The sequence below is a fragment of the Erpetoichthys calabaricus genome, chromosome 10 (genome assembly GCF_900747795.2).
Source record: "Erpetoichthys calabaricus chromosome 10, fErpCal1.3, whole genome shotgun sequence".
NCBI classification, from domain to species: domain Eukaryota; kingdom Metazoa; phylum Chordata; class Cladistia; order Polypteriformes; family Polypteridae; genus Erpetoichthys; species Erpetoichthys calabaricus.
In genome coordinates, this window is record NC_041403.2 from 112,469,460 (window position 1) to 112,491,821 (window position 22,362).

The 22,362-nt window shown below is 38.3% G+C and overlaps 1 protein-coding gene across 5 annotated transcripts in view; it reads right to left on the minus strand.

Moving 5' to 3' along the window:
• stau1 (staufen double-stranded RNA binding protein 1) overlaps positions 1–19,360 on the minus strand; it is an 814,059-nt gene extending 794,699 nt beyond the window's left edge. For all 5 annotated transcript variants that reach the window (XR_003717528.2, XR_007936091.1, XM_051932847.1 and 2 more), the window contains exon 1: positions 19,151–19,360. The gene's annotated coding sequence lies outside the window, so the exon portion shown is untranslated. The remainder of the gene's footprint in view (positions 1–19,150) is intronic.
• Between the last annotated feature and the right edge of the window lie 3,002 nt (positions 19,361–22,362).

Consider the following 22,362-nt stretch of genomic DNA (forward strand, 5'->3'; position numbering starts at 1 on the left):
CAAGTCAAGTGGCTTTATTGTCATACCATTCACACACAGCACTGCAGCACACACTGGCACAAAATAACACAACATCTATTCTATATATATAAAATCCTAAGCCTAAAAGTGCAACAATTTTGTGCAACGATTTTATGCGACGTTTTTATGTCACATTTTTTATCATGCTTTAAATCGGGCTTACTGTATTTTAAAACCTACATATATATGTTTGGTATCATTCTTTTCAGAATTTATCGAAATTTAATGTGATGTTGTTAGATATTCAGAATCTTATTCTGTTTTTAAATTATAAACTAAAAAATATCAAGAACTCATGTCCTGCGAGACAAGACCATGAGATTTAACCACGCCCAGGGCCAGAAATAAAAGACAAAGAGTAGGACAGCTGCTGTACAGGCTTTTAAATGTCTGAAGCTCTGCAGTGATGCAGATGACGCGGCACAGCAGCAGCAACAAGCCGGCAGCAGCAAGCCAGCAGCTGAACGAGCAAAGAGGAGGGAAAAAAATATATATTTGTTTCCCATTGTATCACTGTTTAAGAGGGGGCTTCAGAGGAGCGATCGCGTCTCCTTGGGGTGTGTTCAGCCCCCCTCTTCACAACACAAGCGGCAGAGATGCGGGGGGGGGGTATGGGTTGGGTGGTGGCGAGTGAAGCGAGCAGGGGCGAACCCCCTAGTTCCTTATAAACAGTGGTAAGTTTTTGAGATTCGAGGTATTCTGGCAAAGGCTACACATTAATAGTACAAAATGGGAAGACAAAACACCTACATTAAAAATGTGCATGACAGATGAGAACTTAACAAAAATCCCTTCTCTAGTCTATAAACTCACATTCCTATTTAGAAAATTTAACATGCTGATGTGCCCTTGATGAAGATGAAAGCACAACTGGTTTACAAGTCATGGTATGGATACAGCTTGCATGTATATGTAAGCTTTTACCACTTTAATCAAAGCCATGGATACTTATATTTCGAAACCCTTCTCCTTTATTATAACCACCTTTGCTCATCCAACAAGATTGTTGTCACAATATTTTATATAAAAAGCAAACGAGACTGAATGGTTCACTCACTCATCAACAACAACATTTCCCATTTAGTTTTCTGCTAAGAAAGGACATTTCAAAAAGTACTGACATAGCGGAGCGATCATTCAACCACCTCATTGATTCTGGTTTTTTAATTCTATTTTTTTTTTTCTGAACCATTGCTATTATATCTTTCACTTGGCAGTTATAAGTTGCATTGAGTAAATACAACTTGAAATTTTTTATTTTGTGTGTGTCTCCATTTCAGGCGGTGAATATTTTGAAGGGGGGTGAATCTTTAATATACCCACTGTATACCATATTTATAAAGAAACAAGTTGAACTTGAAAAATACCACACTGATCCTTTAAGAAGTTGTGTTCTATGCTGAAGTCATAAGTAAAGCTTTGTTTTGATGGTTCTTGCATAAAGGTTGCATGTTAGTAATGCTACACAGTAGAGCAGTGCACCAGCGCTCCTTTCTCAGCTAAACCTACATGCTGGTCCCTTGCAGTCTTGTCCCACAGGTGGTGCAGTGGTAGGAGACTGTGGAAGATTGTGGGTTCGCTTCCCGGTTCCTCCCTGTGTGGATAGCGCTTTGAGTACTGAGAAAAGCGCTATATAAATATAATGAATTATTATTATTATTATTATGGAGATTTTGCTTTGCCTTCCTGCATAGAATACTGGCTATTTTATCTGTATGTTTTCTTGGTCTTCCACATCTTGCCTTGACCACCACACTTCCCCTTAACTATCATTTTTTAATGACATTTTGGACTGTGGAAATTGTTAGACAGAAGTGCTTTGATATCTCTGAAAAGCATTCCCATGCTTCATAGGTATTAATAAATTAAATTTTCAGATCCTCTGTCACTTCCTTAGAACAGCTCATGGTTGTTCAGGACTGCACAATGTTTGAAAAGTCAAAAAATGTATTAAGCTCTGGAACAGTCATTAGATGACAGTTCCTAATAATGGTTCTGGACGAAACTAACTCTAACGAGCTAAGCCAGACAAGACTAACAAATTAATGAGTTCTAAGAGCTTACAACTGAAATGGTGTCCACATATTGCAAATGCCACAATTGTTTTTTTCTTTTTCTTTTTTTTTTTTTACATTTTCAGTACATTGCTGGTACATTAATATTTCCATAACAATGCATATTGTTTTAGCCTGTTATTTACTTCATATGTCAACAAAATATGTAATGCAGCATATAGGGGTGTAGAAACTTTTAGCATGAAACTGTATAAGGTGAACATTGGTAAACAATAGTAAAAGAGAGAAAACACAACACAAGTACATTATAAAAATAAGTGCATTATCAATACTCTTAGATGGTGTAGACATACAGTAAATACCTAGGAGTCTATCTGAACCAGAAATAGGACTAAGTCCTGCATATGCAAGTCTCAAGTAAGCTTCAAGTCCTGCCCTTCAAGTTTCAAGTTATAAGGATTACATTCAAGCAAGTCAAGTCGAGTCAAGTCACTGGATTTAATAAAGCAAGTCAAGACATAGTTGAGAAGACCTGAGCAAAAATGTGCTTACAACTTCACCACCAAATTTCAAAAGGTTATGAGAGTAGGGGCGGGTGGTATAGTCACAAATCTATATCACAATATAATACAAAATTGTCACGGCTATAATATATATCACGGTATAATCAACAAACATATATATATTTCAGACTGAATCCAGTTTAGTTGCTTCTGCTGGCCCAATTTCACAGGTTTACAGCGGGTAGTTCTATAGTGAAATTTCTTTTCATAACGACCATTTTAAACAAGTAGTAGTAGTAGTAGTAATAATAATAATAATAATAATAATAATAATACATTTTATTTATATAACACCTTTTCCATGTTCAAAGCACTTCACAGAATTTCTGAATGCATAGCGGGAGAATAAAAAAGAAGAAAAAACAAATAAACAACATTGGCTACAAAATATCAGCATAAAACACATGATAAAGATAAATAAGGGAAATGCCAAGCTTTGAATTAGAATAACAGAATAAAGCCAGAATAAAATGCAAAAAATAAAAATACTACAACAAAACCCTAAATAAACTAAATAATTTGTAACACAAATGTAAATCATTCCGATTACCTGGACAGAAAGGTTAAACTGAAAGGAGTGCTGGACTGTGAGAATAAGTTAAATGCCTTCCTGAACAAAAGAGTTTTAAGTTGTTTTTTAAAAGAATGAATTGATTTAATTTATATTCAAAATAAATTGTGCAAAATAAAAAATAAGAACTAAACAAGAAATAAAAATATTTTAAATGACATTAAAAAAAGATACAAAATCTTTGAAAATGTGTTTACTGTATAGAATATAGAGTAAAAAATGAAAAAACAGTTACAAAAAAAAATATTCAAAAAGCTATTCTTCCCAGTTCCTTCAGTTTCCCAATGAACAAAAGCAAGCAAGTCTAACTAGACTTTAATATTGCCATACCATACCATACAGTATGGTTTGAAGCCCCGTATTCTTCAATGTAATGATTCAAAACCTTCCATTTCTACTTTTTTTAAGATTTTTGTATTCTTTGCAGCATGATTAGCCAAGTTTAAGAAAACAGCTGGTAGAGACAGGAGCTCTTCTAAATCTTATGCTGATAAGAGGCATAGTTGCCATCCTAATTTTAAGTAGGGGCAGAGAGTGTGGTTGGCAAGTCGAGACAATTCTCTGAAATTACCATTTACTTAGGAAAATCCTGAGATATACAAACTGACACTACAGCACATTTCAGATCCCAATCCTCGTTTCACATTTTTCATCTTAAGTCTGTCCATCCTTGTCAGTTTTCTAGCCCTGCTCCTCTTCCAGTATTGGTTGACAGTCATAAAGAACTTGAGGTACATAAAATTATGGACTCTATGAAACAAGGTTCCCAAACTAAATACCTTGTTGACATGGTTATGGTCCAGAAGAGCATTTTTGAGTTTTGGCCTGGAAAGTGCATGGCCCTCAGTTACTGGACAAATTTCTCTACTTGTTTCCCCTTGGAGTGCGGATTATGTAGTACTTGCGTTGGTTTTGTGTCTATATTTTTTTGTCATGTGAAAACATTTTGTGGAGGTTTCTATTAATTTTTGTTTATTTGCATAAAGTTCCTTTCTTATTTCATTTCGTTGTATTCTTTTGTTTATATGACACAGGAAACCTGTAACGCGACTGCAATTGCCACACTTGTGATGTACATGGTCTATATGGTATATAGAGGTTGTTTCATGTTCTGGTATCCCTCGGTTGGGTAAACTTCAAAAATCTTTAGTGACAGTTAATTTGTAATTCAAGTAGGTCAAAGTGCGGAGTTTTGTTTCATTTATTCAATCTTCTTTTTGACTCTGACTTTTGGTTTGCACCTATGCTGGGTTCACTTATGTTTCTTTTTGATCTTCGGGTTTTGACGTGGCCTGGCCTTGCCCTAGCTAGGATTCTTGTTTCACATTATTATCTTCCAGTCTGTTCTTGTCTCTGGTACGGTCTTGTAATATGCATGCTATTTTTCACCACCATCTGTTTTCTTGTTCTACGTCCTTTCTCATTTCATTCTACGGCTTGCTCTTTCCTTGGTATAGCTAGCAGGCCTCCAGCATTCAGCTCGCTCGCTCGCTCTCTCTCTCAGACGCATCTAAGGGCACACTCAGCATTTCAGCTATGACGCTATTCTAATAATAAAGCCTATATTCGAGTAATATAACCAAAATCAGAATTAAACAACTAACATGAAAGCACAAATTGCATATTTTGGCTTTGGATGCATTGCTGAAGGATGATTTAATTCAAACATTTAATTTGAATTAAAAGCATCTTTCAATGCTTGAAGCTGCATTAAATTGCATTAAAACTAAAATATTGTCCTCTACTATCTACGACTTGAATAATAACACTCTTCACATTAATTTCTGTCACGCTTGGATGATCTCCATAATTGGTCACTCGGGAGAAGGAAAAACCCCGACATCATGCTTTGACCACATAGTAACATTGCATTCTTTTCATGCTTCCGAGTACACAGTAAACAGGAATCATGAGTAAACTTTAAAAAACATTTTTATTCTTCAGTTTCATTACATTTTGTAATTATATTAGGCCAGTTAGCTTATTTCAGGGATGTGACAATCTGGGTCAGCTGCAGCTGCCTTGTCCCTCTTAAAGCAGAAATAGTCAATTGTTATCTACCGAGATCAGCCAGGGCAAAAAGGCCACTGATCACAGCAGGAGTATGGTGCAAAGTGCAATAGTGCTTTTATTCAACAAATAGGGCTTCAATATTTCACATATAAAACAAACACAGTGCACCTTCCATTAAATATTAATAAATAATCCAAAATAAAAGTAGGTGTTCTTATACAGGAATAAAAGACAAATAAATAAGCAATAAAACTTCTTTCATAAAACTAAGGCTAAAAGAAAACTCTGATCCATAAAAACAAATCAAGATCAGAATTCACTTGGCCACCTAGGCTCAGGTATCCTCATGTCCACAGGCACTCTCCTCGATTGGTGTTCCAACATCTCCTCACTTGCCTCCATTGGCACTCTAGCAATCACAAGCTAGATAGACCTCTGAACACTAATGAAGCAATCAACCGAACCACACACATCTGCACGTGAATGCACTACCAGCTGATCACTCCATCAACGTCTGAAGCCCAAACATCCCACATACACTTGCACTCCTCTGGAGTCCAATCACCCTTTATTTATATAGTTAAAACCACAAATTGTCACCAACTCTAACATGCTTTACCACAAGGGACCTACATTAAACTAACAGATTTAATTACAGTATATCTGAGGGGCACTTATTCGGAAGGGGCCTGAGCTTGAAACATTGTCTGTGCTTCACCTGGCTATGGTGAGAGAACCACAGAAATCTAGAATGAAATTTCAAAGTTTAATAGTAGACTTGAGCAGCCAATGCACAAGAACAGCCAAGTAGACCCTTGGCAGACATTCAAAATAAGCAATGGAAGAAATCTGATTCGTCAATAAACAACATTCTATGGTTTTATTTTCAAAAAGGATTTCTCACTTCTCTGAGAAGTGACAGGTAAGTTGTTGTCAAGGAAATGCAAATATCTAAAACATTTTTCACTTATGTTCTTCTCTCAATAAGATGTTTCATGTAAAGATTTTGTTAACCAGTGCATTTCAACTTCAGGCATCTGAATTATATACAAACTCAAACAAAACCCGTAGCTTGTTGTCACTGGTATCAGACTACATGTGCAACCAGGAATTTGGGTGCAGTGTGTGTTGCTGGATCAGATGCTGTGCACTCACAATTATATGCAATATGTCGCTATGTCACTTGTGAACAGACTGAAATACAATAATGGATCATCTGTATCTGAAAAACCTCCCTTGTGCCCTGCAGAATATGGTTTTTAATATGACAGGTCCCAAAATCCCCTAATAAACAGGTGGGCCCACCTGAAAACCTGAAAATCAAAACTGGGTGAAAATCTCTAAAAAAAACAAAAAAAAAACAGAACTTGAATTTTAATGTCAAGTAACATAGTTGCTAGGAATTTCTCTTGGTGTTACATCCATAAACTAACAAGGTGGAAAGAATTGAACAACACAGTATAGAAATGACATCACCACAACATTGTATACAGTAATCCCTCCTCCATCGCGGGGGTTGCGTTCCAGAGCCACCCGCGAAATAAGAAAATCCGCAAAGTAGAAACCATATGTTTATATGGTTATTTTTATATTGTCATGCTTGGGTCACAGATTTGCGCAGAAACACAGGAGGTTGTAGAGAGACAGGAACGTTATTCAAACACTGCAAACAAACATTTGTCTCTTTTTCAAAAGTTTAAACTGTGCTCCATGACAAGACAGAGATGACAGTTCCGTCTCACAATTAAAAGAATGCAAACATATTTTCCTTTTCAAAGGCGTGCGCGTCAGGAGAGAGAGAACAAAGCAAGCAGTCAAAAAAAAAATCAATAGGGCTGTTTAGCTTTTAAGTATGCGAAGCACCGCCGGTACAAAGCTGTTGAAGGCGGCAGCTCACACCCCCTCCATCAGGAGCAGACAAAGAGAAAGAGAGACAGAGAAAAATAAAGTCAAAAATCAATACGTGCCCTTTGAGCTTTTAAGTATGCGAAGCACCGTGCAGCATGCCCTTCAGGAAGCAGCTGCACACAGAAAGTAGCAACGTCCCTATCGTCTAGGTGTGCGAACAGCCCCCCTGCTCACACCCCCCTACGTCAGCGCAAGAGAAAGAGAGAGAGAGAGAGAGAGAGAGAGAGAGAGAAAGTAAGTTGGGTAGCTTCTCAGCCATCTGCCAATAGCGTCCCTTGTATCAAATCAACTGGGCAAACCAACTGAGGAAACATGTACCAGAGATTAAAAGACCCATTGTCCGCAGAAACCCGCGAAGCAGCGAAAAATCCGCGATATATATTTAAATATGCTTACATATAAAATCCGCGATGGAGTGAAGCCGCGAAAGGCGAAGCGCGATATAGCGAGGGATCACTGTACAGTACACAAAGATATATAAAATAATATAGTAAAGTAGAACTTTACTCCCACCCAAAAATATATTGGATAAATCCTATATAAAATTAAAAATCAATATTGAATTGAGGAGAACAGAAGTCAGGAAAAACCAAGATGAATCAGAGACTGTGTTTAACCATAATAACCTGCTGCAGGAAAGGGTTTCTATGTCTACTCTTGTATTAGGGACTGGTAACATTTCCTTGGTGGTAATAACCGAGGGGAATGGTTTCTAGTGTGAGTGTAGTTTTTGCTTAGATTTCCAGCATGTTTCCTGGCATATGATATGTACAGTACCTCAATGGAGTCCAATTTCAGGCCTACAAACTTTTGTGCTGTCGAAATAACATGCTGCGGTTTATGTTTTAAGTGAGCACATACTTTGTTATACCAGACTGTTATGGAGAAAGTGAGTGTGCTTTCAGTGACACCACTATTTATATTAGTTAGATAGATAGATAGATAGTTAGATAGATAGATAGATAGATAGATAGATAGATAGATAGATAGATAGATAGATAGATAGATAGATAGATAGATAGATAGATAGATAGATAGATAGATAGATAGATAGATAGATAGATAGATAGATAGATAGATAGATAGATAGATAGATAGATAGATAGATAGATAGATAGATAGATAGATAGATAGATAGATAGATAGATAGATAGATAGATAGATAGATAGATAGATAGATAGATAGATAGATAGATAGATAGATAGATAGATAGATAGATAGATAGATAGATAGATAGATAGATAGATAGATAGATAGATAGATAGATAGATAGATAGATAGATAGATAGATAGATAGATAGATAGATAGATAGATAGATAGATAGATAGATAGATAGATAGATAGATAGATAGATAGATAGATAGATAGATAGATAGATAGATAGATAGATACTTTATTAATCCCAATGGGAAATTCACATTCTTCAGCAGCAGCATACTGATACAATAACTAATATTAAATTAAAGAATGATAATAATGCAGGTGAAAAACAGACAATAACTATGTATAATGTTAAATGTTAACGTTCCGCGGGTGGAATTGAAGAGTCGCATAGTTTGGGGGAGGAACGATCTCCTCAGTCTGTCAGTGGAGCAGGACAGTGACAGCAGTCTGTCGCAGAAGCTGCTCCTCTGTCTAGAGATGACACTGTTTAGTGGATGCAGTGGATTTTCCATTATTGATAGGAGCCTGCTGAGCGCCCGTCGCTCTGCCACAGATGTCAAACTGTCTAGCTCCATGCCAACAATAGAGCCTGCCTTCCTCACCAGTTTGTCCAGGCGTGAGGCGTCTTTCTTCTTAATGCTGCCTCCCCAGCACACCACCGCGTAGAAGAGGGCGCTCGCCACAACCGTCTGATAGAACATCTGCAGCATCTTATTGCAGATGTTGAAGGACGCCAGCCTTCCAAGGAAGTATAACCGGCTCTGTCCTTTCTTACACAGAGTATCAGTATTGGCAGTCCAGTCTAATTTATCATCCAGCTGCACTCCCAGGTATTTATAGGTCTGCACCATCTGCACACAGTCACCTCTGATGATCACGGGGTCCATGAGGGGTCTGGGCCTCCTAAAATCCACCACCAGCTCCTTGGTTTTGCTGGTGTTCAGGTGTAGGTGGTTAGGAGTGATTGTGACACCAAGGCTCTCTGATAAGGATTTAAAGATTTTTCTCCAAAATTATGTTAATTTGGTGCACTCCCAAAACATGTGGTCCAGCGAGGCTGGAAATAGACTGCAATTCTCACAGGTTGGATCTTGCCCTGAATACATTTTGTGCAATTGTAAACAACTAGTGTGATCAATTTTTTTTTTTTTAATTTTAAAATGCTTTGCACATACAGAACTATCCGTGTATTCTATGTAGGGCTGACTTCCACTTCTTTCTCTCAGATGTTAATTGAAAAGTCCTTTTCACACCATACCCTAGGATTGTTGAGGGGGAATTGATTTGAGATATTGTTGAGATGATGTCTGAGTCTTCAAAACTGATCAGTAAGATAAGTTTCTTTTAATAATATTTCAAATTTGAAAAGGGTGAAAAAATTGTGTTGCTGGGAAGTTAAATTTGAAGTTTAATTGTTCAAAAGATGCAAATATGTTATTTATATATAGATCTCTAAATGTCTTAATCCCAAACATTTTCCAAAGATTACCTTTTCTAATCTTCTCAAACATAAATAGTATATAATTATCGTGAAGAGGAGCAACAGATTAATGCTTCACTGCCTTAAAAAACATCCATATTCCGAATGACTGATGGATGACTGGATTATTGGTATATTGACAAAGGTTAGTATTTACTGGGGGACAAAAAAAGGAGTATAAAGAAGAACAGCAAGATTTTTTTTACCATTCCTGACAAGGCTGGAGTAAATTCATTAATTTGTGCCAATTTCCAGGTCTTTATAGTTTGTATATTTGCTGTCCAGAAAAAAAATGCAAAGTTGGGTAGTGCCATGCCACCTTCTGATTTGGGTATTTGTAGAGTCACCTTTACAATGTGTGGACGTCTCAAATTCCAGACAAATGAGGTTATAATGGAGTCTAATTTCTTAAAGAATTATTTGTTAATGTATATAAGGATGCACCGAAATAGAAACAGAAGTTTAGAAAGGCTCTTCATCTTGACCAAACTGTTCAAAAAGACTACACTGGAAAAAGCACACTTATATTGAAGTTAATTTTGAGACCAAATGTCTTCTGAAATTCTATGAATGCATTAAGGACTGATTGTAAACATATTTGTGGGTCTAACATATAAAGTACCATATTATCTGCAAATAGTGATATTTTGTGTTTGATTCCTTTTCTGATAATCCCCTTTATCACTAAATTACAGTGGAACCTCGGTTCACGACCATAATTCGTTCCAAACCTCTGGTCGTAAACCGAATTGGTTGTGAACCAAAGCAATTTCCCCCATAGGATTGTATGTAAATACAATTAATCCGTTCCAGACCGTATGAACTGTATATAAATATATTTTTTAAAATATTTTTAAGCACAAATATAGTTAATTACACCACAGAATGCACAGTGTAATAGTAAACTAATGTAAAAACATTGAATAACACTGACAAACACCCAGGCTCCCTGCTCAGCTGCACGCGCTCTCTCTCTCTCTCTCTCTCTCTCTCTAGCATACGAGCCTGCCTGCTCTCTCTCTCTCTCTCATCAGCACACGAGCCTGCCTTCTCTCTCTCTCTCTCATCAGCACATGAGCCTGCCTGCTCTCTCTCTCTCTCTCTCATCAGCACACAAGCCTGCCTTCTCTCTCTCTCTCTCTCTCTCTCTCTCTCTCTCATCAGCACACGAGCCTGCCTGCTCTCTCTCTCTCATCAGCACACGAGCCTGCCTGCTTGTTCTCTCTCTCTCAACAGCACACGAGCCTGCCTGCTCACTCTCTCTCTCTCTCTCTCTCATTAGCACACGAGCCTGCCTGCTCTCTCTCTCTCTCTCTCTCTCTCTCTCATCAGCACACGAGCCTGCCTTCTCTCTCTCTCTCTCTCTCATCAGCACATGAGCCTGCCTGCTCTCTCTCTCTCTCTCTCATCAGCACACGAGCCTGCCTGCTTGTTCTCTCTCTCTCTTTCTCTCTCAACAGCACACGAGCCTGCCTGCTCTCTCTCTCCTTCTCTCTCTCTCTCATCAGCACACGAGCCTGCCTGCTTGTTCTCTCTCTCTCTTTCTCTCTCAACAGCACACGAGCCTGCCTGCTCACTCTCTCTCTCTCTCTCTCATTAGCACACGAGCCTGCCTGCTCTCTCTCTCTCTCTCTCTCATCAGCACACGAGCCTGCCTGCTCTCTCTCTCTCATCAGCACACGAGCCTGCCTGCTCTCTCTCTCTCTCTCTCTCATCAGCACACGAGCCTGCCTGCTCTCTCTCTCTCTCTCTCATCAGCACACGAGCCTGCCTGCTCTCTCTCTCTCTCTCATCAGCACACGAGCCTGCCTGCTCTCTCTCTCTCTCTCATCAGCACACAAGCCTGCCTGCTCTCTCTCTCTCTCTTACATTGCAGCAGTTCACGTCTGACCGAGAACAATGCAACACGTGCGGAAATCATCAGCGCGCACAAACCGAAAGGGAAACTGGCTTGTTCGTATACCGAGTGTGTGGTCGTGAACTGAGGCAAAAGTTTGGCGAACTTTTTGGTCGTAAACCGAGTTGTACATGTACCGAGGCGTTCGTGAACCGAGGTTCCACTGTATTTCCAAAATGAATAACCAATAAGCAATGATGATAGAGGGCACCCTTGTCGAGTACCATGTTCCAGTGTGAAGCAGTTTGAGTTCATGTTGTTAATACAAGCTGAGGCTTCTGGACTTGTACAATGTAATGTTATCCAAGCAGATATACTGTATTTGGGCCAAACTCAAATTTGTGTAGTGTGGTGAATAGATAATGCCATTCAACTCTGTCAAAGGCTCTTTTTTTTTGCGTCCAAAGGTAATAGAATCTCAGGTGTATTAATATTTTATGGGTGAGTTTATTGCATTAAACAGACGTCAAAGGTTTGAAGTGTTTGTTTTTAATTAATCTGATTTGGTTATGTGATACTGAAGAAGGAAGCACTTTCTCAATCCTTCTACCTAGAACTTTGGAGAGAATCTTAACATCATAATTTAGAAGTGAAATAATAATGTACATAGTACTAAATCCTCATTTTTCTTGGAATAAATGGTAATTAATGATTGGCAAAAAAATGTAGTAAAAATGTTCTTTTTTCTAGCTTCTATGAATGCTGCTAATAATAATGGAGCCAACTTAGAATTGTTTTTATAAAATTCTACTGGGAAGCCATTAGGGCCTGCTGCTTTCCCATTTTGGAATGAGTTTATAGCATCCAGTAATTCCGAGAGTGTGAGAGGCTTGTCAAGTTCTTTTGCACTAAAAGTAACAACCTGTGAGATTTGCATTGTATCAAAAAACTCCTTCGATTGTGTCACATCTTCTTTAAACTAAGTAGAATATAAGAACTTATAGTACTGCTTAAATGTATGGTTTATTTTTATGGTCAATGACTATCTCCTTTTGTGCTGGTAATTTCTGTTATTGTGTTGCAAACTTCCTTTGTGAATTTGTGGAGCCAAAATTTTATTAGGCTTCCTTCCAAATTTGTGATACTAATGTCACGATTTAAAGATGAGTTGTTCAGTTGCTTTTATTGTCAAGAGATTAAATTCTGCATTGTAGAGTCATTCTTTTCTTGTAAAGTGGTTCATTTGGATAGGTGGCATATTCATGTTCTATTCTAGAAATCTCACTGATTAAGTCTGAAGCCTTCTTCCATTCTTCCATTAGAACCCTGAATACAATGAGGACTGATTGAGGTCATTTATGTTAGGTAGAATGCCAGAGGGGGCTGGGCGGTCTCGTGGCCTGGAACCCCAGCAGATTTTATTTTTTTCTCCAGCCGTCTTGAGTTTTTTTTTTTTTTTAGTTTTTTCTGTCCTCCCTGGCCATTGGACCTTACTTTTATTCTATGTTAATTAGTGTTCCCCAATTTTAATTCTTTTTTGTCTTTTTTCTCTTTCTTCATCATGTAAAGCACTTTGAGCTACATTTTTTGTATGCAAATGTGCAATATAAATAAATATTGTTTTGTTGTTCTTCTTCTTCTTGGTCTCCAATTTATTTTTATTAGAGAGATGTGAAATAATGTGTCCCATTAAAAACACCTTTAAAGTTTCCCAAAGTGTTCTTGTGGAAACTTCTGCCAATGACAGGAGTATGAGAGGAGTGTGTAGGGCATAACAGTTCAAGCTCCAAGAACAGGGGAGGGTTATCAGAGAGAACAAGAGCATTGTACTTACAAGATTTGACAGTAGGCAATTATTTCTTCATCAATAATAATTTATTAATTTTTGTGTACTCCAGGTGGGGAAAAAAACAAACCCAAATCACCGAAATGGAGGTACATGGACAAGCTCGTGTGGCTCTCCAATGGGACTTGGGGATGGGACCATCCAGAGTACTTCTAGCATTACACTCAGATGATGAAATTGAAACTTACTTTATAGTTTTTGAGTGTACTGCCATGAGTCATCATTGGGAACATGCAGATTGGGCACACATATTAGGACCTTTCCTGGGGGGACTGGGACAGCACGCCTGTTATGATCTTAATGATGAGGTAGCCCGTGACTATGAGAAACTCAAAGTAGACCTTCGACTCTGAAAAATCTGCATGTGTCCAGGCCTACGAAATCTAGAGCTGTGTGAGTCGATGGTTAAAACCAGAGACCAACTCTTCAAAAGATATCACGGAGTTGGTTGCCTCTGATTTCTTCATACAAGCCCTCCCAGAACATCTTGCCCATCCAGTCAAGAGACAAGAACATGATTCAAAGGATGCCTTGATCTCAGCCTTTGAGCGACACTACGCTGCTTCTCAAGTTGAGAGAGCAGAAAGGCATGCTGAACAGCACAAGTCTCAGCAGGGACGAGTTGCTACAGCTGAGTCATCTCGTCATGATACTGACCCTAAGACACATCCAGAAGAGACACTGCCAACACCACCCCAATGTTATTGTGGAAAGCTTGACCATACTATACCCAACCCTATTTCGGCAAGCACATGGACTGCAGTTGGGCCAAAGGAAAGAGGTATTGTTGTTTTTTGCACCCTCTGTCTTTCCCAAGAGATAAGGTGGTGGTTGTAAATGGGTTTAAGGTGTCAGTGCTTATCGATTCCAGCAGCAATGTCTCTATTGTAGCTTGCCAATGCATACTACTGTGACAGCGGAAGTCCGGATCGACCAGTCTGACCTGTACCCACCAGGAAACCTGGAGGTATCGGTCCATCCAATGAATTATCACCTACAAGGTATTCACACAGTAGATCTGTCTGGTTGTTATGCACAATCCTCCTGTCACTGTAATTCTCAGGGGGGACTGGTCAGACCTTATTAGTGGAAGAATCTTTCCCACCTCTAAGAAAGTACTACACCTCATCACTGATGGGGAATATCAGTCCCACACCGCAGTTATGCCCAACTGTTGACATAGCTACTCAGTCGGAAGGGAGTGATGCTCCACCGTCAACTTCTAATGACATAGACCAGGCGGAGGATGAGGCTACCTCCTCCGAGTTGGCACGTGATCCCCTTACCGAATTACGTTTTCAATTTAGGCAGACACCTGCTTCTTTAAAACATGAAGAATGGAATGATGATTCCCTGAACTTTGCAATAAATGTGGTTGTCCTGATAAACGGCCAATGCACAAATCGTCCCATGCCTCAGGGACCTCACTTTGTTCCTAAAAGATGATTTACTACATCGGGTATCTGAAAAAGAAGGAAGGTACAGACATTACCGTTAGTCCCACGAACTTTCCAGCAACAAGTCTGTGACCTAGCACATGCCCAACTCTTAGGTGCCACCTGAGGCACTCAGAAGACCTTGTAGAGGATTAAACTTTGTTTCTACTGAACGGGAATTAATGAGAAGGTCAGTCACTTTTGCATTTTGTGTCTGGAATGTCAGTTTCACCAGATTCCCTGGCAGGACCATACACATCTTGTCCTGGTTCTGTTCACTGACATTCCATTTGAGCGGTTAGGGGTCAACACTGTCAGACCACTAGAACCCTCTGCTAGAGGCTACAAATATATTCTAGTTATTGTGGATCATGCTACCCGATATCCTGAAGCCATCCCCTTAAGAGTGGCTAAAACAAAGTATATCGCACAGGAACTTGCCTGGGTCTTTGCGCAGATCAGAATTCCAAATTAAGTCCTAACGAACCATGGAACGCTGTTTACCTTGGAAATGTTAAAGGAGGTTGCCAAATTACTCAGTATTAAGCATTTAAAAGCCTCCATGTACTATCCTCAAATGGTACCATCCTCAGAAAGCCTTGGTGTCACAATTTCGCCTAATCCACTAACAACTGTGTCTGGTGGACTCCCAGATGGGCTTAAAGTGGAAAGGACAAACAAACCGTAATTGCCTTTACTTCACTATTGGCACATAGACTTACCTTGCTCAACTAGAAGAATCCTAACCCACCTCTGTTATGTCAGTGGGTAACTGATGTTATATACTATTTGAAACTGGAAAAAAATCAAATCCTGTCTTAGAGGATCTGTTCAAAACGTTTTTGAAACCTGGCAGGATCTAATCAATAATATTTTAGAATAAGCACTCATATTGGAGAGAAAGACTCCTTTCCCTCTATACTACTCTATACACAGTTTTACACTGGGTGTTGGCTTTTCTCTCTGTCTCATGGGGATGTTGAATTGAATTTAGTTTTGTTAAGTTTGACTTGAATGTATGGAATGTTACATGTTTTAAATAAATAAACTTGAAAAAATGTTAAAAAATAATAAAATAAAAAAATAATGATTGTCTATGAGCCTTGAAAACAATTTGAATATAAATCTTCACAGGTAGCATGACATTTCAAACTTTCATTGCTTCACCTGGCAGATTTTCAAGCTAGTGTTTTTGCATTACTGAAAATTAGTAAAATAGCACAAAGGCATGCAGTGTACTGCCGCAGTATAATTCCAACATTTTGAATGGCTGCATCTCTATATATTTTACTTAATAATGGTTAGCTACTATTCCAAGGTTGTCTAGTTATTATTCCAACTATTTCACTTTAGTGTTTTGGTTTCTTTTTAAGTTTGTGCAACATTTCTCAACATTTGCAATCTTAACTTTGAACCTGCCAATGTAGAAAGTCATCTGTGATTGCTTGTAACAAAAAGTTCAACACAAAGAATTTTGTATAATACATGAAGATCTGCCTGCTAACATCCTACCTTGAATCTGATTCCTATAATAGCACTATTCACCAAGTGTTTGAGTAAGACTCTAAAACAATTAGTTGAAAAAGCCCAGGAAGAATATGAAATGATGACATCTGAGAGTGTATTAGTTGAGTCTGTAAATTAAGTATTTACTTCCCTTGAAATGGTAAAATGTGGCATACAGTATACATTAAAAAAAGGATTCTAATCAAGCTTACTTATCTGAGCTTATCGTTACTTACGAACCAGAGCGCACATAGACATTTAAAAATGCTGGACTACTTCAGATTCCAAGGATACATATATAAGAGATGCCCCTTCAGTTTCAGCTTTTAAATCCAGGGTGAAGACTCACTTCTTTAGACTAGCATACCCTGACTAGAGCTGCTGATTATCTGTGCATACTGAACTTCTGTTTTTTGGTAATTTGTACAAAAAAATTGAAGTGTCACCATACTTTTAAACAGTTACTAATTCTCATCTATTTGGTTTCTTTTCTTGGTATCTGGATGTGGCACTTGGTGCCACTGCTCTCCTGGCCATAGTTCATCAATTAACTAATGGACAGATGTTATTGGTTTCCATTTATATTTAATCAGTGCCTACTTGTTCTTTGTTTGTTTTAACAAATCTGTATTTAAATGTGTATCAGTACTGCATTTAATGATTAGTATAATATATACTTGCATATATTATTATTAATACTTGCATTTTAACTGAGAATTGTCACAGCATTCTGCACCTGCACTCAATGAAGAGCACGATACAAAAATAAGTTGTATTATATTGGTGTGTGGTTCATAATTCTCCTGTCCCTGCTTGTCTCGATCATCAGAAAATTCCTGCACCAGGTATGTTCTTATGGCCAAAATTTTTCTAAATGTGCCCCAAGTATGCAACTACTCTTTCTTGGCAGAGGTATTTAGGTGTATAAACAGACCCTTTAAAAAAACTCTATACACCAACAGGACTGTATCACTTATGCCCCCTAGCTAAACCCAATGTAAGAAGAAAAAAGTGTTCACACTTGCATATAGCAAATTTGTCAACAGTTTTAAATGTGCAATTTGGCACATTTTGCATTGCATTTTTAAAGATACTTTATTCACCTTTACACTGAGCAGGAATATAAAGACTACACATAACACGGTTATAACACACCATGTTAGGCAAGAGCACTGCCCTGGTTGATATTGTAAGCGGGTGGTACATTTGTGTTCTAGATATATCAGGAAAAAACATTAGTTTTGTATGTTTTAAAACTGTTGGAACATAAAAGCAATACATGTACAGGATTTTTTAATCATCAAGACTGAGCTCAAGTTCACAGGGTTAAAAACAGTTGCATCACATAATGGAGCGGAGATTTCAAAATGTATCTCTTCTGCAAGGTGGTGTTTTTCATTTTTAGATGTAACACACTCAATGAAACTACGACACTATAAATTTGCAATTTTCACTTAACCAGGTTCTTACTTTATTATTTTCAACTTGGTTCCTTTGCAGAGGACACTTCTTTACAAGGTAAGCTTTCATGATATAGCCCGATCAAATTTCCAGTACATTGATGTATTTGTGCTATCATTGTACTTTTCTAATGTGCTATTTATTTTGTCACCATGATTAAGCACGAATCTTGTTACAACTTTATAGAATTGTGTTCGTGATGACCAATGAAGTCTTGTATCCTTGCTTTATTTTTCTGAATTTCTAGTTTGTTTCTTTGACAAAATTGTGAGATTTCTGTTTAAAATGCTACCTGCTTTGAGTTGTGCTCTATTTTGGCTTGAGTACAAGAAATCTATTCCTAGAAAGTCATATTCTCTAAACTAGGAAGCTATAAATGACCAACCTTATATTCTCAAGATATGGCAGCATTAATAAGGGGAAAACTGGAACCTTTATGACTAAACTAGTTTTATGCCCGTTTCAAATTATGCACAAATTATTTCATATGAAATTGAAATAAAAAGATTTACAGCTCATGATACTGATAAGGCCTTGTGAAACAGTGATATTTTAAAAAATTGCATCTTGCTGGGCTAAAGTACCTGTAATAGTGCTGATTTGGGAGATTTGTGCAAACAAACTGATTTCAAGACTGCCTCCTCCTTCAACAACATAATTCTTCTCACGAACTCACAGATCTCCCTACAACTGATATTCCTTTAAAACCAGGCCCAATATTTCGACAGCTCCGCCATCCCATTCCCCCCTAATTCAATTTCAGTTACTGAGCATTAAATCCGTCAACGAATTACACGGGAGGTGGGGGTGATATTCTGAAATCACTGACATGAACAAGCCGCACATCTAACCAACAGATGACTAATGTCATTTACCCTAAAGTTTACAGCCAGGCAAACTTCAAATACTGTGTCATCATCAAAAGCTATGCACCTCGTCTCGACGCTAGTGATTGATCGGGGGTCACTAGATATGCCATGAAGCTTTTTCTCCTTCTACAACGAAAAGAGAGATCGGAAGGCACTCCTCGCTAAAGTCCAACTTGTATAACAAACTGGCAACCAATATACACCGTTAAAGGATTTAGTTACGTTTAAAGCTCAGCCGGCAAAATGACATGCATTCATTAACACCGATATGATCAGCTACATCAGAATCCTTGGAGAAAAGAAACCTTTATTTCAATTATGGCAGATGCAATATACAATTAAAAAATAGCTACTGGACAGTAAGACTGTTGGTGCTACAACTAGCTAACTACCTCACAACATATCATTCAGTCCAAATGTGACTTGCAGAGAAAATCAGAGGCTTGCAAAGCTCTCACCTTCTTATCCTTTAGTCCAATAGATATGAATGCGTTATTCCATGTGATCAGGGTGAGGCTGCACACGACCAGTTAATCGCTTTGGGCGATTTGGGTTTCCTTTTTGTCTTCTGTTCTTTTTCTTTTAAATATTGCTGTAATCGTAAAAGGAAGACAGGGCAAACACTAAAGAGAATGGCCCAGGCTGAGCCGTTTCTAACAGGAAATGACTTCACTCCACATAAAGGAAGTCCTGCCCCCTACACATCCCGCAGCGAGAGAGAAGGACGAAGAATAAAACGAAATGTATCAAAATAAAAGACCCAATAAACATTAAATCGGCCAGGTTTGGAGCATGCGCATCCACCACATGTCAAACCACCTGAATTGGGCCACACTGGTGCTAAAGGTAACAGAAAACTGCTGATTGAAGGTTGATTTTTTAATCTCAGAAACTAAAGTACTTTGTCAGAAAAAAAGGATTTACGGAAATGGAATGCACAGAAAACATCCTTTATATTTCAAGAGTCAATCAAGTAATAGGAATAGCATATGGCATAAAGACATCAGTGGCTCAGAATGCTACTGTCCATGTCTTAAAAGCTAAGGATGGTTCCTACATAAAGACCCTCCTGTAATAGTAACTGGGGTCAGACATATAAGGTTTGTGTCACTGCACCAGTAACACTAACTCAAACATTCCCATTCTCAGCAAAGCAATAAGGACCTGCAATTCACTCTTCTCATTTGATTATCTTAAACGATAAGGATTGTGTCAGCATTAACCCAGTGTGGACTGTAATTTACAGAATCTCCTCTAATAGTGAATGAGGTCAGAAATTTAAGGTTAATGTCACTGCACCAGCAGCACTAACCCAAAATGTACATTCTCAGCAACAGGCAATCTTCCATTTGAATCTCTTTAAAGTTATAAGGATTGTGTTAACATGAAACCAAGGTGGGTTCTGATCTGTAGACCCTCCATTAATAGCAAATGGTGTCAGACATTTAAAACTGTTGTCATTACGCCATCAACACTAACCCAAACATATCCATTCCTAGCATTGCACAGAGGGCCTGTATAGGCACTATCCATTTGCATATCTTAAAAGCTAAGAATTAACACATGATGACTGTAATCTACAGAGTCTCCTCTAATAGCAAATGGGGTCAGATATGTAGGACTAACGTCACTGTGTAAGCAAGACTAACTGAACATACCATTTCTACACTCAGGCATTAGTGCTAAGATAGGCATGCTTCTCAATTAAATATCTTAAAAGTTAAAAGCTATTTTTGAAACTTCTAAAGCCAAACATTGCTGCCTTAAAAAGGAGCATAATATTAATAAAGCCCTAGGCCATCCTGGACAGACTCTTTTCTCATTCCTCCCCAGGGATCACTGTCACTAACACAAGTAGATTCAGGGACAGGTTCTTGCTACGGAGCCTAAAATTAATGAAAATTGAATTATAGCAACACAAGTTTTAATAAATACTGTAATATAATAAATGATATGTATACAGTATATAGTGTATACATTATATTAGTAGGGTGTTGTACTGTGTTAGCCATCCCGTGTTAGCTATTATGGATGCAATTAGAAGTCAAACAAAATGACACCTTTTATTGGCTGACTGAACAGATTACAATATGTGAGCTTTCGAGGCAGCTCAGGATAGAGTGTATTAAATTTAAATATGGAGAGCAGAGATAAATGAGTATTGTGACTAGAATGATTGGTGGTTACTTTTCCAGACAGATAGGCATTAACAGATAGCATGGATGGACATCCTGCTCAGGCCAACTATCATGCCCTGTTCAAAGGCATCAAGGTCATTTGTGTTCAGTGTGCCCACTCTCAATTGAAAAATAACTCATTCTGGAAACTCTAGTATGCCCAATTAATACCACATTCAATTAACATGTGACATCTGACATTTTTGAATGTAGAAATTGTGTGATGGTGGGTGTGTACCTTAAAACACGGAAGCTCAGTATATGTCAAGACATTCCTGAAACTGATTTTGAATTAATAAAATGATAGATTAGGGTGGCACAGTGGTGCAGTGGTAGCACTGCTGCCTTGCAGTAAGGAGACTTGTGTTCACTTCCCATGTGTGTGTCCCATGGTGGGCTGGAGCCCTGCCAAGGATTTGTTCCTGCCTTGCACCCTGTGTTGGCTGGGATTGACTCCAGTAGACCCCCGTGACCCTGTGTTAGGATATAGTGGGTTGGATAATGAATGGATGGAAAAAGACAGATTATGCATACATTTGTTTGCTTGAAAAGAATATAAAATGAAAATAATAATATAAATAATAATAATAATATAATAATAATATAAATCTATACTAATAAAAGGCAAAGCCCTCACTGACTGACTCACTGACTGACTCATCACTAATTCTCCAACTTCCCGTGTAGGTAGAAGGCTGAAATTTGGCAGGCTCATTCCTTACAGCTTACTTACAAAAGTTAGGCAGGTTTCATTTCGAAATTCTACACGTAATGGTCATAACTGGAACCTGTTTTTTGTCCATATACTCTAATGGAGGAGGCGGAGTCACGTATCGCGTCATTACGCCTCCTACATAATCACGTGAACTAAAAACAAGGAAGAGATTTACAGCACGAGTCAAACGCGGGAACGAAGGTAAATGACATTAATTTTTGAGCGTCTTTTAATACTGTGTAAGCATACATATTAACACATGTGCAATTAAATGTGTGCATTTACGGGGTGATTTCTCAGGCTTAAAAGCTCGCCTTTTATTAAAAAGGTGAATGCAAACTGTTTTCATTCTGAAGGGCACAAACCACGTTAGATTTCATGCTCAAGAGTAAGCTCAGCACACAGCCATTTGCAATGCCATATTCGCGAGAAACAAGTTTAATGAGAAGACACGAGGTATAAACGACAGTTTGGATCACTTTGTGACAGAGTTAAAATTGCTGTAGCGAGAAACTTTTAACTGCCATGTCTTAGCTAACATTAAATAAACCCCTGGACATCGCAACATCACACAAGGGATCGGCTCACGTGAAGTGACTGAACGCAGCAGGAGTGATCACTTCGATGAATCAAACCTGTTCAAAAAACACATTACACAATTGATAAGGTACGAAAACAATATGAAACCGATTGTGGATTTCCGTACAGCCACTGAAACTTTGTGACGGCACGAGACTTCAGGTCACGTGTCTGCAAAAGAACCTCATTCAGGCAACTA